Consider the following 14,882-nt stretch of genomic DNA (forward strand, 5'->3'; position numbering starts at 1 on the left):
TGTTATTATTTTTTTTCAATGCGCTCTGAGATCATAGCACAAACTTAGAACAAACATGCAGAACTACGTTCTATTTGTAGAGTTGCTATTTGCCATTATTGCAGCAAACCAGCCTATGAAATGAATGAAACAAATCCTGACTGGGTTCCAACACTACACATGGGGCACTACGAAATCCCTGCTTCAAACTACATGCTACATAACACCATGCAAATCAGATTACTTCTTCCATGTGTGGGTAAAAAGGTGACCCTCCTGGATAAGATGGCAAAGGTTTGCTGCGTTTTGGTGAACATGTGCCCCAGTGTGGTAGTAAAACCAGGGAAAAATGCTCTTGTTAAAAACTCTTAAGTCTTGTGCTGTTTATGTAGTGATAAGTTTTCAAAAGAGACAGTAAATTACAGAATGCTAGTAGTGGGTGATATTATTTAAATGCTGTCATGATTTTATGTGAACATTTTGTCATTTGTAAACTATACATAACATTGATTCTACATTGTAACTGATTTGATGTTCTACAAAGTGCTTTTAATTAAAAATAGGCAAACATTTGCTTGTTTCTTTATTCAACTTTTGAACAGTGGTACTTAGTAAGTACATATTCAGTAAATGCAAAGTATTTACATGGCCCCCTAAATTAAAACATTATGGGTTATTCAGAACAGAACTATGCTTGGAAAAATATTGTCCCATCAGTTGATCCAACTCCTCCACAGTAGCAGGTGGAACTTTTCTTTTTTGAGGACGGCTTCTTTTACCTGTCACAACGAATGGTCTGTTTGTTTTGATCAAGAACCTTTTTTTGGGCAGCTGAAGAGGAGAAGTCTATCTTATAGCCAACCTCTGGCTGTATCTTGGTCATATTACCAGGCAAAACCCAGTATGCAGGTTCATCTGTAACAGTCCTTGTGCCACAGATCCGCACTGTTGCTTCTACATTAAACTGAAGAGCAGCGACATGAGTGCAGGTCTCCACGACTCCGGCCATACAGGTGCAGTGGGCGGCTTCAACCTTCCCTGTGATGCTCACAATGACCTGTGGCTGCAATGCTGCAATTCAGTCTTTAAGAGTGCAGTACCTGAAACACACACAGACAAAGTTCATTTAAAGACAAGAACTTTAATAAGCCAAGGCCGACACAAATGTGTTTTATCTACTTTCAAATCCATTTATCATAAATGTAACAAATAAAGTGTTTTTATGTATCCATCTATAGAACGCTGCATGTTATATTCTAAATCTGCCTGTTTCTTTTTAGAGACTGTATAGGAATTTCTTTCACTTATGTATTAATCACATTATTTTATTGTAATGCCTTGGTGCCACTGGATTTTAACATGTCTGACACCCATACTGTAAGACAAATGGTGGGGGTCTAGTTAGGAAGTTGGGGGAAGCAGACAACTCCACAGGAAGAGTCTTTTGTCTCTTCCAGGGAGTGGTGAATCTTAAGGTGTGAAACAGCTGTGTACTGCCTTTTGTTCATGGAGAAAGTATTTAACTGAGAGACACACTACTCTCAGTGAGACTCTGCTGACCCTGCCCCGTGGTCATGCAGGCTCTCCATCAAGCTTGGTTGTCCGTTGTCTTTGTGTGTCCGGATTAAAGAATGTTAGCTACCGCTCACCGCTCGTCTGCAGGCCTTATTTAAGTGGAAAAACTTCCACAACAGAATGGCGCTGCGAGCAGGGTGGTCCGTGTGGTCGCTGAACAACGGTTCCGTGGATGGGCTGATCACCCCTGAGGGAAAAGGTACCTTTGTCCTACCAGCTGTTGAAGCTAAGGAAATGGAGGAGTCATGGAGCCGTGTGTTTCAGTCACCACCGAGACCATCAACTTTGAGGGGACTCCTGCAGATGGGTGAGTGATAGCTAACTTGTAACAAGTCATGAGAGTTTTTGTGTATGGCCGAGGAGGTGAGTGTTTTGCAGCCTTCGGAGAGCTCAAGAAGGTAAAAGTGATACGACCTTCCAGGGCAAGAGCTCCGAGGGAGTCTTCGTGTAGAATCACGGAGTGACATCTCTAGCGTCTTCTAAAAGATCCTAACTTCTTCAAAGGAGACTGGGGGTGGCGGTGTTCGTTCCTTGGTCCGTAGAAGGCAAGGAACCTCACGGGGGATGCCTCGTGCAGTAATAGAGAATCTAGATTCCAGGGGCAGTCAGCGGAGCCGGATTAGTGGCTCGAGAGGCGACTGTGGCAAGCGCTCCACCGGGCGGCCAGGGCAAAACTCAATGTGTGACTGTATGTTAAGAACTGAGTAAATGTGTGGTGTGCAAGATTGCAGAGAATGGATGTGTGGGAAAAGTTGTTGTGTGTGGAAGGAAAAAAAAAAAACAGAGAAAAATGGGGTTCAAAATTTTGAAAATGGGGAACAAAACAAGAAAAGAAAAAAAAAGAGAGGAGTGTAGAAATGTGTGTAAAAGCTGTTTCCAACCAGCGGGAGAGGGTGGTACTGCAGACCACCAGCTCCCCTAGTGTGGACACACAAGAAAATTCTTTTTAGCAGAATTGTTGATAAAAAATAAGCAATAAAAATAGGAAGAGGGTTTGGTGGTTTTCAATGTAGAACAACTACAATCTTTCTGGGTTTTTAGGAAAGGGGAGTTCAGAACCACAGAGGGGAGATGTGTTTCTTTAAGCAGTGATAAGAATGATCAAAATGTCTCAGTGTGTCACTTGCAGGTGAAGAGCAGACCCAGATCAATTTTCCACGTTCAGCAGTTGGGAAAAATTATAGGTCAACACCATTAGAAACACTCAAACCAAGTTTTGGCTGAATTGCTTTACAGCTTAACTTCCATGTGTTTGTCACCCTGAGAACACAAGCTCCAAGAATCTCTCCCTGAAGACAAGAAATGCAGTTCCAGAACAACGAGATGGATATCAAGAGCTCACAGCAGTGTCCTGAGCAGTGAAGAAAAGGTCCAGCAGCAGCAGCTCTGCAAGACAGCGACAGCAAGGAGAAAAATGGCATCATCATGACTGGATGGATGGATGTGCATTTCCAACGAGCTGCAACTTCACTGTGTGTGAATGGACTTTTGAAAAGACTGTCTGAGTTGGACAGTTGCCAATTTTGGAGCAAAATGGCAAAATGAGACAGTGGAAAACACAGGACAAAGCTGAAAGACAACTGACTCTCACTGGACTGCTGCAAGGGGGGAGAGATGAGATGAGACCACAGTGGAAGGAGCAGGGGAGAACATGGCTGTTTTAGTGTGGGAAATGAAAATTGGGTTTAGGAAACTGGGAAGAAAAACGACTGCCTTGCGTGGAGAATTGAAAAGTGTCTGGAGCACCGCCAAGAGGAGAAGTACACAAAAATTACACAAACAGAAAAATGCATTAATCCTACTAACACAAACACACACAATGAAGCTCATGAAGACCGAATAGCATTTTAAGCATGCATTGCTGTTACCATCATCTTGTCCGGTTCACTTAGTAGGTTAAGAAGTGATACATAGACTAGTGAACTAGTATTATTTTGGGGAAGGATGATTGAATCATTGCAGGGGTGAACAGAATGCTGCAGGGGGGTCAGATGAGTGGAGACTAATAGATTATTGAGTTTCTTGTTTCTGATGTGTGGGGGAGGTCTTATCATGACACACGTCTGGGTACATGGGGGAAAACAAAAACTCATTATCTAATAGAATATTGTTGTGTGAGGTGTGACTGGTGGATGAAAGTTTTTTTTTGTTTAGCAATTTTCTCTTCTTCAACCAGGCCTGCAAAATCGGGATCGAAAGCGCTACACAACATGTTGAACAATCGCAAGTGAGTTTCTCCAAAAATTAAAATGGGCTCGGGAGAAAGCCACTTATTTGGGACAATCAGAAAACAAGTCCCTGCCAAAAAGGATTCAGCAAGGTAATCCAGTCTAAATTATTTTTCTTTTTTTGAAATGACGTCATTGCTGGCAGTAGAAACTTATTGCGTCACGAAAGGTTCTACTGTCAGCAAATAAAAAAATGGGGACTGACTGGACTGACAAAAGCTTTGACTGACTTGACACCAGTATGCAAGACTGCACCTCCACCTTGACCTGACAAAAGGGTGGATGTATGTATGTTTCTTTTTACAGGAGCAGAAAAGTGACAGCAACAGGTTGCATGGGCTTTTGGGCCGTGCTGACTTAACCTTTTAATCGCCACTTTCTGTGTCTTTGAATTTACCAGCGGTGTGTTTTCATGACCTTGTATTGTTTACAGTGCAGAGGTCACTGTGGGAAAGTGTGCATACAGATGCGCTGCGCTAACATCTATTTTTCCACAGCAGAGGGCTAATCATATGATCCAATCACATGATTTACAGCAGGACACACCACTGGCTGATGTTTTACCTTTTCTTAAGACAGGGCCTGGAGTGAAACTACTCCAGGGGAGAATCCCTGGGAATTTTTAAGAGACAATGCACAACTTCGTTGTGGATGTCTAATTGTGCTAAGCTGACATAGGGCAAAAGAGGGTTTTCCGTGGAAGCTTTCATTTTTAAATTGCAGAGACCGTGACATGAGGGATATGGAAGGATTGACGCAGATACAGACCACGAGAAAGAACGCTTCAACAGGACCAGTGAGAAGCACGGACCATCTGCAGGACAGCAGACAAACGACAGTGGGCTGCACCACTGGGCTTCCAAAGGATTGTCACGAGGAGATTTTGAACAGCAAAATCTTAAAATAAAATGAAAGACTTTTGCCGTTGACGTTGAGGAAGACAACTAAGGTGTACGACGTGCTCTGCCTTAAATCTACAGCCGCGTTGGAATGGAAATCGAGGGATGGAGAGAGCATGCCAAGCTCCAAAGGTGACAGCACAGAAGGAGATCAGCGTGGGAATTAGGACTCTGTCAATGGTACAGACACCAGGAGCCATGACAGGAACTGAGAATGACCATCTAATGCTTTTCACTTTGCCATGCAAAGTACTTTGACACTCTGGAGAAGACCTTTCCTCTGTATCATTGTTGTTGCCATTAGCATGTGAGAGCTTAGATTGGGGGGAAGATTAAAGATGAACAAAGGGTGGTGGGAGAACAGTGAAGTGAGGATACACAGTGTGAAACTCCTTTAAGTGTAAAATAATGTTGATGTAATATACAGAATGTTGGGAAAGAAATTCTGGTTTTAATGTGATTCTTGATTTGAGAATCAAAGGGTGGGATTGTATAGGAATTTCTTTCACTTATGTATTAATCACATTATTTTATTGTAATGCCTTGGTGCCACTGGATTTTAACATGTCTGACACCCATACTGTAAGACAAATGGTGGGGGTCTAGTTAGGAAGTTGGGGGAAGCAGACAACTCCACAGGAAGAGTCTTTTGTCTCTTCCAGGGAGTGGTGAATCTTAAGGTGTGAAACAGCTGTGTACTGCCTTTTGTTCATGGAGAAAGTATTTAACTGAGAGACACACTACTCTCAGTGAGACTCTGCTGACCCTGCCCCGTGGTCATGCAGGCTCTCCATCAAGCTTGGTTGTCCGTTGTCTTTGTGTGTCCGGTGTTAGAGTGAATTGTTAAATGTTTGTCATTTTTATGCTTACCATCCATTTCTACATTGTAAAGCAATTCCACAGTCCCCCTCCCCAGATTCTTGAGTTTTTGGGTGAGGGGCTGTAGGTTTGATTACAGACACATCCTATCTGGAAGGTCTGTTTGATGTAAGCTTCCTGCCCAGCAGGAGGTCTCTCTCACACACACACACACACACACACACACACACACACACACACACACACACAGTGCCTCGTCTTTGTAACCAAGGGGGGTTAAGAGGGGAGGTACGTGTATTGTGTGAACTGTAACAGTTTGTCAATAAATAGCTGCGAGGGAAGCTGCTCTTTGAAGGACTTTGGGCTGGAGACAGGTTAGGAGCGTGAGCTCCAAGAGCTGGTTCTTGACCAAAGGCCTCCCTTGCGCAAGTAATCGATCGAACGCTGTTGCCTTGTTTTCTTTCATGATAAATAAGTCTCTAGAACTAGCGGGGTTTGTGGGAACAGACCCAACATCCGGATTAAAGAATGTTAGCTACCGCTCACCGCTCGTCTGCAGGCCTTATTTAAGTGGAAAAACTTCCACAACAAAACCTATCAGCAGAAAATGAACCTAAAGTATGTAATGCAAGGATGTAATCACTTTCAAGAGGGAGAAAACATAATGTTCGACTTTAACACTAGAAGTCCCAGGCTTTTCTAACCCTCTGTCAGCCAAGTGGAAGCTAACTTGGCTAGTCTGTTAGCATCAATTCATATGTAAATTGGGTCGTTACCTGAGAATTGTGGAGGGGAGTGGGGGGGTGTGAATGATTGCGGATTTCTAACTGCAAACTGCCTCTTTGTTTGTGTGTGGGGAGGGGGAACTGCTAAAAGCTGTGAACTTCATTTTGTGTTCGTCTTGATGCATTCTCAATCGTCCAGGAAAATAAATCTCCAAAAGATTTATTGATAAAAACAGTACAAAAAAACCAAAAAATATTTCTACAAAAACAACCATTTGTACACATATTTACAGATAATAATAAAAAGTGAGTGAGTACATTTCAATCACTCACAATCCTGGCACTGCTATGGTATCTGTAGTCTGCATTTACCACATGTGTATCTGTAGCAGTGAACACATCGCACAGTGGCATGATTGTTCTTGCATTTGTGTTTGACCTGACACGTGGCTCTTTTTCCAGGGCTAGGTGTGGAGGGTTGTGTCCGAAGCAACTGTTCTTTTCTTGCCTTCTTCCCAGCCATATGAGAGTTAGCCAACTCTCTTGCAAACTCCACCAGGAAGTCCACCCGTCTTTCCTGCGTCCCGGTGCATGCTTGATACAGCACATGTGCATTCAGTGCTGCCATGTCAATCATGTTATAGGACCGTGTACTCCCGCACCATTTGGTCCATCACATCCACGCCACACTTTGTGGTGTTGTAAAGGGTGACAGTGTTTGGCTTCCTTTTGGTGGTGTTATCAGTCTGAACCACGCTGTGCATGCTGCTAAGAATATAGACTGTCTTCTTCCGTTTGGCCGCATACGTCGTCAGCGTGGCAGCAGAGGTTGAAAACACCTAAGAAATAAGATAAATTGTTATTTCCATAGCACTTTTACACACAATGAAACACATAAACATAGAACCACAAAAGACCTGCAGCCTACCTGAGTGGTGAATTCATTGCGATTTGTGTATCTAGCGGATTGAGGAATTTCCCGGCGAATCTTGCTGACTGTGCCGAGGATGGTGGTTTTCCGTCTAAGACGTTTTTGCGCAAGTGAAAGTGATGTGAAGAAATTGTCCGTGGTAACATTTCTGCCCTTGTCTAGGAATGGTTCCATCAGCCTCATCACTACATTTTCAGACAGTCTCTCCCCACTGGGACGATTGGGGTCCTTGCCAAGATATAGGAGGACATTGCAAATGTACTTGGATTTTAGGTCGCAGGCCACCCAAAACTTGATCCCAAACTTGTCAGGTTTACTTGCAATATACTGCAGGAAACAGCACCGAGTCTTTGATCTTGATCTTGATCAAAGATCTTGATCTTGCGGGGGGTTACTAGGGTTCCATGACTACGTGACTGCTGGTCAGCAAACCTGGGAAACCCACAGATCATTGGAACTATGCCGCGTAACCGCTTCCAAGACATCATGCAACACCTACGCTTTGATGACAGGTCCACCCGCAGTGATCGAGCAAAGACTGATAAGTTCGCTGCAGTTTCCAGTGTGTGGGGATCATTTGTCACCAACTGCATCACGTGCTACAACCCTGGTCTACATATCACCGTTGATGAACAGCTCTTCCCATCAAAGACTCGGTGCTGTTTCCTGCAGTATATTGCAAGTAAACCTGACAAGTTTGGGATCAAGTTTTGGGTGGCCTGCGACCTAAAATCCAAGTACATTTGCAATGTCCTCCTATATCTTGGCAAGGACCCCAATCGTCCCAGTGGGGAGAGACTGTCTGAAAATGTAGTGATGAGGCTGATGGAACCATTCCTAGACAAGGGCAGAAATGTTACCACGGACAATTTCTTCACATCACTTTCACTTGCGCAAAAACTTCTTAGACGGAAAACCACCATCCTCGGCACAGTCAGCAAGATTCGCCGGGAAATTCCTCAATCCGCTAGATACACAAATCGCAATGAATTCACCACTCAGGTAGGCTGCAGGTCTTTTGTGGTTCTATGTTTATGTGTTTCATTGTGTGTAAAAGTGCTATGGAAATAACAATTTATCTTATTTCTTAGGTGTTTTCAACCTCTGCTGCCACGCTGACGGCGTATGCGGCCAAACGGAAGAAGACAGTCTATATTCTTAGCAGCATGCACAGCGTGGTTCAGACTGATAACACCACCAAAAGGAAGCCAAACACTGTCACCCTTTACAACACCACAAAGTGTGGCGTGGATGTGATGGACCAGATGGTGCGGGAGTACACGGTCCTATAACATGATTGACATGGCAGCACTGAATGCACATGTGCTGTATCAAGCATGCACCGGGACGCAGGAAAGACGGGTGGACTTCCTGGTGGAGTTTGCAAAAGAGTTGGCTAACTCTCATATAGCTGGGAAGAAGGCAAGAAAAGAACAGTTGCTTCGGACACAACCCTCCACACCTAGCCCTGGAAAAAGAGCCACGTGTCAGGTCAAACACAAATGCAAGAACAATCATGCCACTGTGCGATGTGTTCACTGCTACAGATACACATGTGGTAAATGCAGACTACAGATACCATAGCAGTGCCAGGATTGTGAGTGATTGCTGAAAATGTTGAAATGTACTCACTCACTTTTTATTGTTATTTGTAAATATGTGTACAAATGGTTGTTTTTTTATTTTTGTTTTTTTGTACTGTTTTATCAATAAATCTCAGCAACAAAGGAAATACACCCATGTGTGTTGATTTCTCCCTAAGGCAAACTGAAACACAAGTTTCCTTGTGGCTCAGGAAACTAACCACTCCAAGTGGTTCAGCATGGCCCCACCTTATTTACATAACAAAAGCAGCTGTTCACAGGTGATTAAGGATATTAGCTAAAAGCCTACCAGCCATTTGGCTCGACGGTGGGTTTTATAGGTAGAAAAGCCAAATGGCTCTTCTCTGGGACTTCTAGTGTTAAGTGACAATTATGGACACCTAATATGATAAGGAGATTCTGCAGGTCATTAATCAATGTATAAAACTAAAACAGAATGTATTTTTAGTGACACAGGACACAAACAAGGAAGCAAGATGTATAATTAGGATTATTTATAATAAATATGAATTAATTAGGGCAATTTCTTTAACCATAAAGAATAACTAAATCCTTCAGGACAATGTCACATCAATGCACTGAACTCACTATGTTATCCCTCTAACAGCCTCTACATGTTCTCACTGTAATTTCCCCTCATGAATGAATTTATGCTGCACTAATTTGAATGTTCGGGGGGAATCAAACGCATTTTACTCGCAGTACTCAAGCTGACTTACCTTTGCTTGAATGACGGCGTATTCACAACGTGGAGGCTTAAAAATAGCCAAATCTTGTGCCCAGTGTTCCAGATCAACTGGCGTTGGTCGAACAGATGTGTGGCAGTCTTGCGTTTCAGGAGCTGCTACCGACAAACCAGCAAAAAAACGCCAAATGTGTTATCGGTGACACTTGTAAGGTTATCTCAAACACACTCCGTCAGTCTTGATGCTGTTGAACAACAAAATGTCGCGAGTTTACCTGGTGATATCCTCATGCGTGACGCGAAAACAGCAAACAATTAACACCACGCCGATGTTGTTCACAGGACAGCAAGAGTAAACGATCGGGAGACTCTTGTCGTTGTTATCGTTCCCCTCGCACGTTTTATTTTTCCGGTTTCAGCGTTTTTGCTTCACAACTAAAGCGTGCAGTTTACTTTGTGTGCACTAACATGGACTCGAGTCAACCAGCGCCACCTCTGGCTAAGTGCCACAGCCTACAGCCAGATCAACTTGTGACACACATCTGCACGACGTTTGAATTCGTTTCATGCACAACACATTTGTACCTTTCAATTGTGTCTGTCTGTGCGTCATGCAAATAAACCTTTGAAAAGAATGAAATGATATCTTATATTCATTATTGGCTTACATTTGTACAAAATTCCAAATTATATACACAAAGTCATAGAAATCACCACTCCAATTGGTCATCATGATTTTAATATTCTCTTTTTCCATAACAATGAAATACCCCTTGGACAAATATGACACATCAATATTTCATTAGTGTTGTCACATCACATCCTGCAGAGTCTGTCTGTCTTTTCTCTGGAAATGAATATTTCCAGCCAATATAGGCAATCCATCAACATGGCTGGAGAGTTGGTTTTTATATACAGTCTGTATAAGTGTGGTTAATCTAATGGACATTTGTAAGGAGATGACAGTTACTGTGAATTCACAGCAGTTACACAGTGATTAGTAACAAACAGAGCCAGTGAGAGTGAGTGGATTTAAGAAAGTCAGTGACTCAGGTGTGTCGATTGGTTTGTCATCTGTTTTTGAGTCTGGAGGAGACGTAGAAATCTTTTGTTTTAAATCTAAGTTAGGAAGATTCCTGTTTTAAAACAAGCACTTTTTGTGAGAAATGCAAGAAGTACATCTGCAGAAATCACACAGTTACATTCTGTCCATCATGTGGACAAAATTGAAAATGTTGAACATTGAAAAACTGAGAACGTTGGGCAAGTTCAAAAGAAATGTGTTTGTAAGAACGAAAAACCTTTACCAAATTGTTCCTAAAATAGTTATGGAAAGTCTAACTGTTGTATGTCTGTGTTCTACATGTTTATCTCATGGGAAATACAGTTGCTATTGTTTTATTGCAGTTTCTTGACAATTCTGAGTGGATTTACACAGTACGGGTCAAAATGACCCACAACAAAATCAATGTCAATTTTTTGTTTTTCAACATAATACAAGGGTTAATTTCCAAAACTTGCATATGATCTTCAATTTGTAGCAGCTTCACTATCACATAGCAGCTGGAGCAGTCTCCAATGGAGGTGAGTCCACTGCTGCCACCTGTGGCCAAGTACCATAGCCTACTACTAGATTAACTTGTGACACATCTGCACCTGCTGCTATGATCACATTGAGTAGAGGCTGAGTGGCTGCACTTACCCCTGGTACATCCAATCTACCCACAAATATGTTGAAAGATGCAATCCCAGCAATGTGGATTGTCAACACTAAAAACAATCAGTAAGCAAAGACAACACGGATCAATTTTTTTCTGTTTATTTAGCACCCACAACATTTGTAGTCGCCTTCTGCACAGGGGAAGTCCACACACACTGTGTGGTACCACTTTCCGCAGAAGGTGCAATCTGCAAGAATAATTAGATTGTCAGAGTCATTCATCTGAAGTCAGGCTCTTGAGTAAAGCAACTAAACATGTTACAGTGTGCAGATATTGCATATTTCTGTGCAACAGTCTTATCTGTGTATCACTTGATGTTTCCATGCATCCTTTAGGTGCTCTAGTGTCTTTAAAGTGCAAAGGCATGCAGGTCACCTGAACTATAATTCCACTGTTGGTGCATCAAAGTGACATGTCACCCAGTGATTTTGAAGTAACCCAGTCAATGTGCTTCCATCTGAGGTATTGATTTCGTTATCTTACCCATGCTAATGACATGTGATGTTACAACACTGGTGAAATATTAGTGTGTCTATATTTGTTCACGACATTTTTCTTATGGGCAAAAGTATTGGAATCATGATGAACAAGGGTGGTGATTCTTATGACTTTGTGTATATAATTTGGCATTTTGTACAAATGTAGGCTGATAATACATGATATCATTTCATTCATTTCAAAGGTTTATTTGCATGACGCACAGACAGACACAATTGAAAGGTACAAATGTGTTGTGCATGAAACGAATTCAAACGTGGTGCAGATGTGTGTCACAAGTTGATCTGGCTGTAAGCTGTGGCACTTGGCCAGAGGTGGCGCTGGTTGACTCGAGTCCATGTTAGTGCACACAAAGTGAACTGCACGCTTTAGTTGTGCAGCATAAACGCTGAAACCGGAAAAATAAAACGTGCGAGGGGAGCGATAACGACGACAAGAGTCTCCCGATCGTTTACTCTTGCTGCCCTGTGAACAACATCGGCGTGGTGTTAATTGTTTGCTGTTTTCGCGATCGCGTCACGCATGAGGATATCACCAGGTAAACTCGCGACATTTTTAAACATTTTGTTGTTCAACAGCATCAAGACTGACGGAGTGTGTTTGAGATAACCTTACAAGTGTCACAGATGACACATTTGGCGTTTTTTTTGCTGGTTTGTCGGTAGCAGCTCCTGAAACGCAAGACTGCCACACATCTGTTCGACCAACGCCAGTTGATCTAAACGCCAGTAGATCTGGAACACCCAGTCCTTGGTGAATTGGATGTGCGCCTCCAGAGATTTATAATTGCGAAATTGGTGCGCCGTGTATGCGCTGACTCCACAGACAAGATACAAGAGTAGATCATGCTAAGTCAATAGCGGTTTGGTCTTCAGGGTTTCTACTCAACGGCTGTATTTCATACGGGTCCACATTTCAACAATCAAGTACCGTCTCTTTGCATCTGGACACAATCTGTCTCTATACCGTCATTTTTCTTTTGAGCTACGTTTCTATGGAGGACCACAAGAGCCACGCGCATCGAAATAAAAATTTCTGTGCTTAAATAATGAATTGTAGAATAAATTCTGCAATTGTAAATTCATTTTTGAATTCCAATTTAATAAACTGCATTTCAAAATCCTTTTTTCAGTTGCACTTTAATAAACTGCATCTCAAAATCCTTTTTCCAATTGCAATTTAATAAACTGCAGTTCAAAATCCTTTTTCCACTTGCAATTTAATAAACTGCATCTCAAAATCCTTTTTCCAATTGCACTTTAATAAACTGCAGTTCAAAATCCTTTTTTCAGTTGCACTTTAATAAACTGCAGTTCAAAATCCATTTCCCTTTCCTGTTCGCTCCGGGATTAGGTGCTGGATTAGCTCCTGGATTAGCTGCTAGATTAGCTCTTCGATTAACAATTTGCTGGAGGCTATTCAAATTAGCCACACCGTGGGATGTAAGGAGCTCTCTGATTGGTTGGTCAGACACAGGCTGTCTGCCAGCCTGGATTTTTCTAGCTCATAGCTTCGCCCTGCTAAGAAGCCTGTGTGCTTGTACAAAGGCCGTTCAGCCTCGGGATTTACACTCGGCTCGACACAGATATGTGAAGAATGAAGGGACCCTGCAGCGAAACGGAGAGCCCAACCTCTGACTGAGTGCCTGTTTACTCAGTCTGACCACCTGTTGAAGGTAACGTGCTAACGTGGCTAACGCTAGCATCACCACACGTAGCCCCGTTATTTTATATAGCTGTACGAGCTAGCTACGTGTTTTGTAAGCTGCTGTGCTCTTCACAAATAAAGCTGGAAGCAGCTCAGACTGTTAGAACCAGCACTGAGGCCTGTTACATTTATACAGTGTTAGAGCAATGGCTGCAACCTACAGCCTTTAAACTAGCGATTAAAATGCTGACAGTAAACTCGTCAGTCCAGATGTTACCGCATTACTTTGTGATACTTAGAGTTAAAACAACTGAGACAGGCTGATTAAAATAACAGCTGTCAGTTCTCTCATTCCTTATATCAAGACTGGAGATCACACTACTGATTTCAGTTCATTTAATATGTGAGTGCACAGATTCATTCTCAACTGGACATAAATGATGATCAAAGGTTGTATATATGATGAATTCATCAAATCCCAGCCTCTAACACAGTGCGCTGAATCTTAGCTTTGAATGTCCAGTATATTCTAATCAGTGCAATGTAAGCATTCACTGAAACCCAAAGTAATTGAAATTGATTTAATAAACTGCAGTTCAAAATCCTGATCAAACTGAATCAAAATTGATTCAGTTTAGTACTTTTCTCTGTATGCTCTGTGATTATAAAGGCCTTAAATTCTGTGATATACATTGTAAATGATTTTCACAGAGGTCTTAAAGTAGTTAAATCACTGCTGATAGTCTGGTTGTTTATATTTTCACGTTTTTGTGTCTGTAGGGCTGTGTGATGACGATTTGGACTCCTCTGGGAGACGAGGACACACCCACATCTGTTCCATACTGCAGCCATGGATGGTGTTACAGCTCTGAGTCAGCTTTAGGTCATCAGACGCACACACTGGAAAACCAGCACCTGGACTTCATGCAGGAGAGACGGCCTCAGTGATTTAGGTTCATAAGCGAGGTCAAACATTTCTGGCCTCTTATCACTTAGATTCCTTAATCTCAAAAGTGAATGCATTTAAAGCAGGAACTGCACAACTAGCTGTCAAAAGTTTGGCAGCATGAGTAAAGTTTTGTAGGGTCCTTGTTAAAAATTCCACAAGCACCACATTTGTCATATATAGTTCATTTTGTACAGTACATTGTTGAAATTATAAACTATATATCCTAGTTATCCACTTGTCAGTAATTTTTGAGTAAATGGATGGCAGTGATAAATCAGTGGTGATTCACCTGCAAATGTTTTTAACAAACTTTGTTTTTTGTAGAATTCATCAGCAGCTGTGAAGAGATGCATTTGAATATCTTCTGTTCCACTTTTCCTAACCTGGAAGCTGAGGATGGCTGATTCCTGACAAGGAAACACACCTCAGCGCTTATCATGGGTGGTAGAATAATCCTTTAATTGTCCCACAAGGGGAAATTTGGTTGTAACAGCAGCAAAAAGACACATATACAAACAAACAGTACACAGGACACAGAACAGAAACATACACAATTTTTCTTAAATATTTACATTAAGGACAATGGTTACTATATACGGAGTATTGTACAGTTATTAAATTA

At 42.1% G+C, this 14,882-nt stretch overlaps 1 long non-coding RNA gene across 2 annotated transcripts; it reads right to left on the minus strand.

The window, feature by feature from the left end:
* Positions 1-581: 581 nt before the first annotated feature.
* On the minus strand, positions 582-9,902 carry LOC135932183 (uncharacterized). 2 transcript variants are annotated; one of them, XR_010573315.1, is made up of 3 exons: positions 9,721-9,902; positions 9,480-9,601; positions 582-1,079 (listed from the first exon to the last, which is right to left on the minus strand). It is a non-coding gene; the product is annotated as an uncharacterized LOC135932183 (long non-coding RNA). The 2 variants fall into 2 exon arrangements; XR_010573314.1 differs by having other exon boundaries at positions 9,480-9,604.
* Between the last annotated feature and the right edge of the window lie 4,980 nt (positions 9,903-14,882).

Source organism: Pelmatolapia mariae, linkage group LG18 (genome assembly GCF_036321145.2).
Source record: "Pelmatolapia mariae isolate MD_Pm_ZW linkage group LG18, Pm_UMD_F_2, whole genome shotgun sequence".
In the NCBI taxonomy this organism is placed as follows: Eukaryota; Metazoa; Chordata; class Actinopteri; order Cichliformes; family Cichlidae; genus Pelmatolapia; species Pelmatolapia mariae.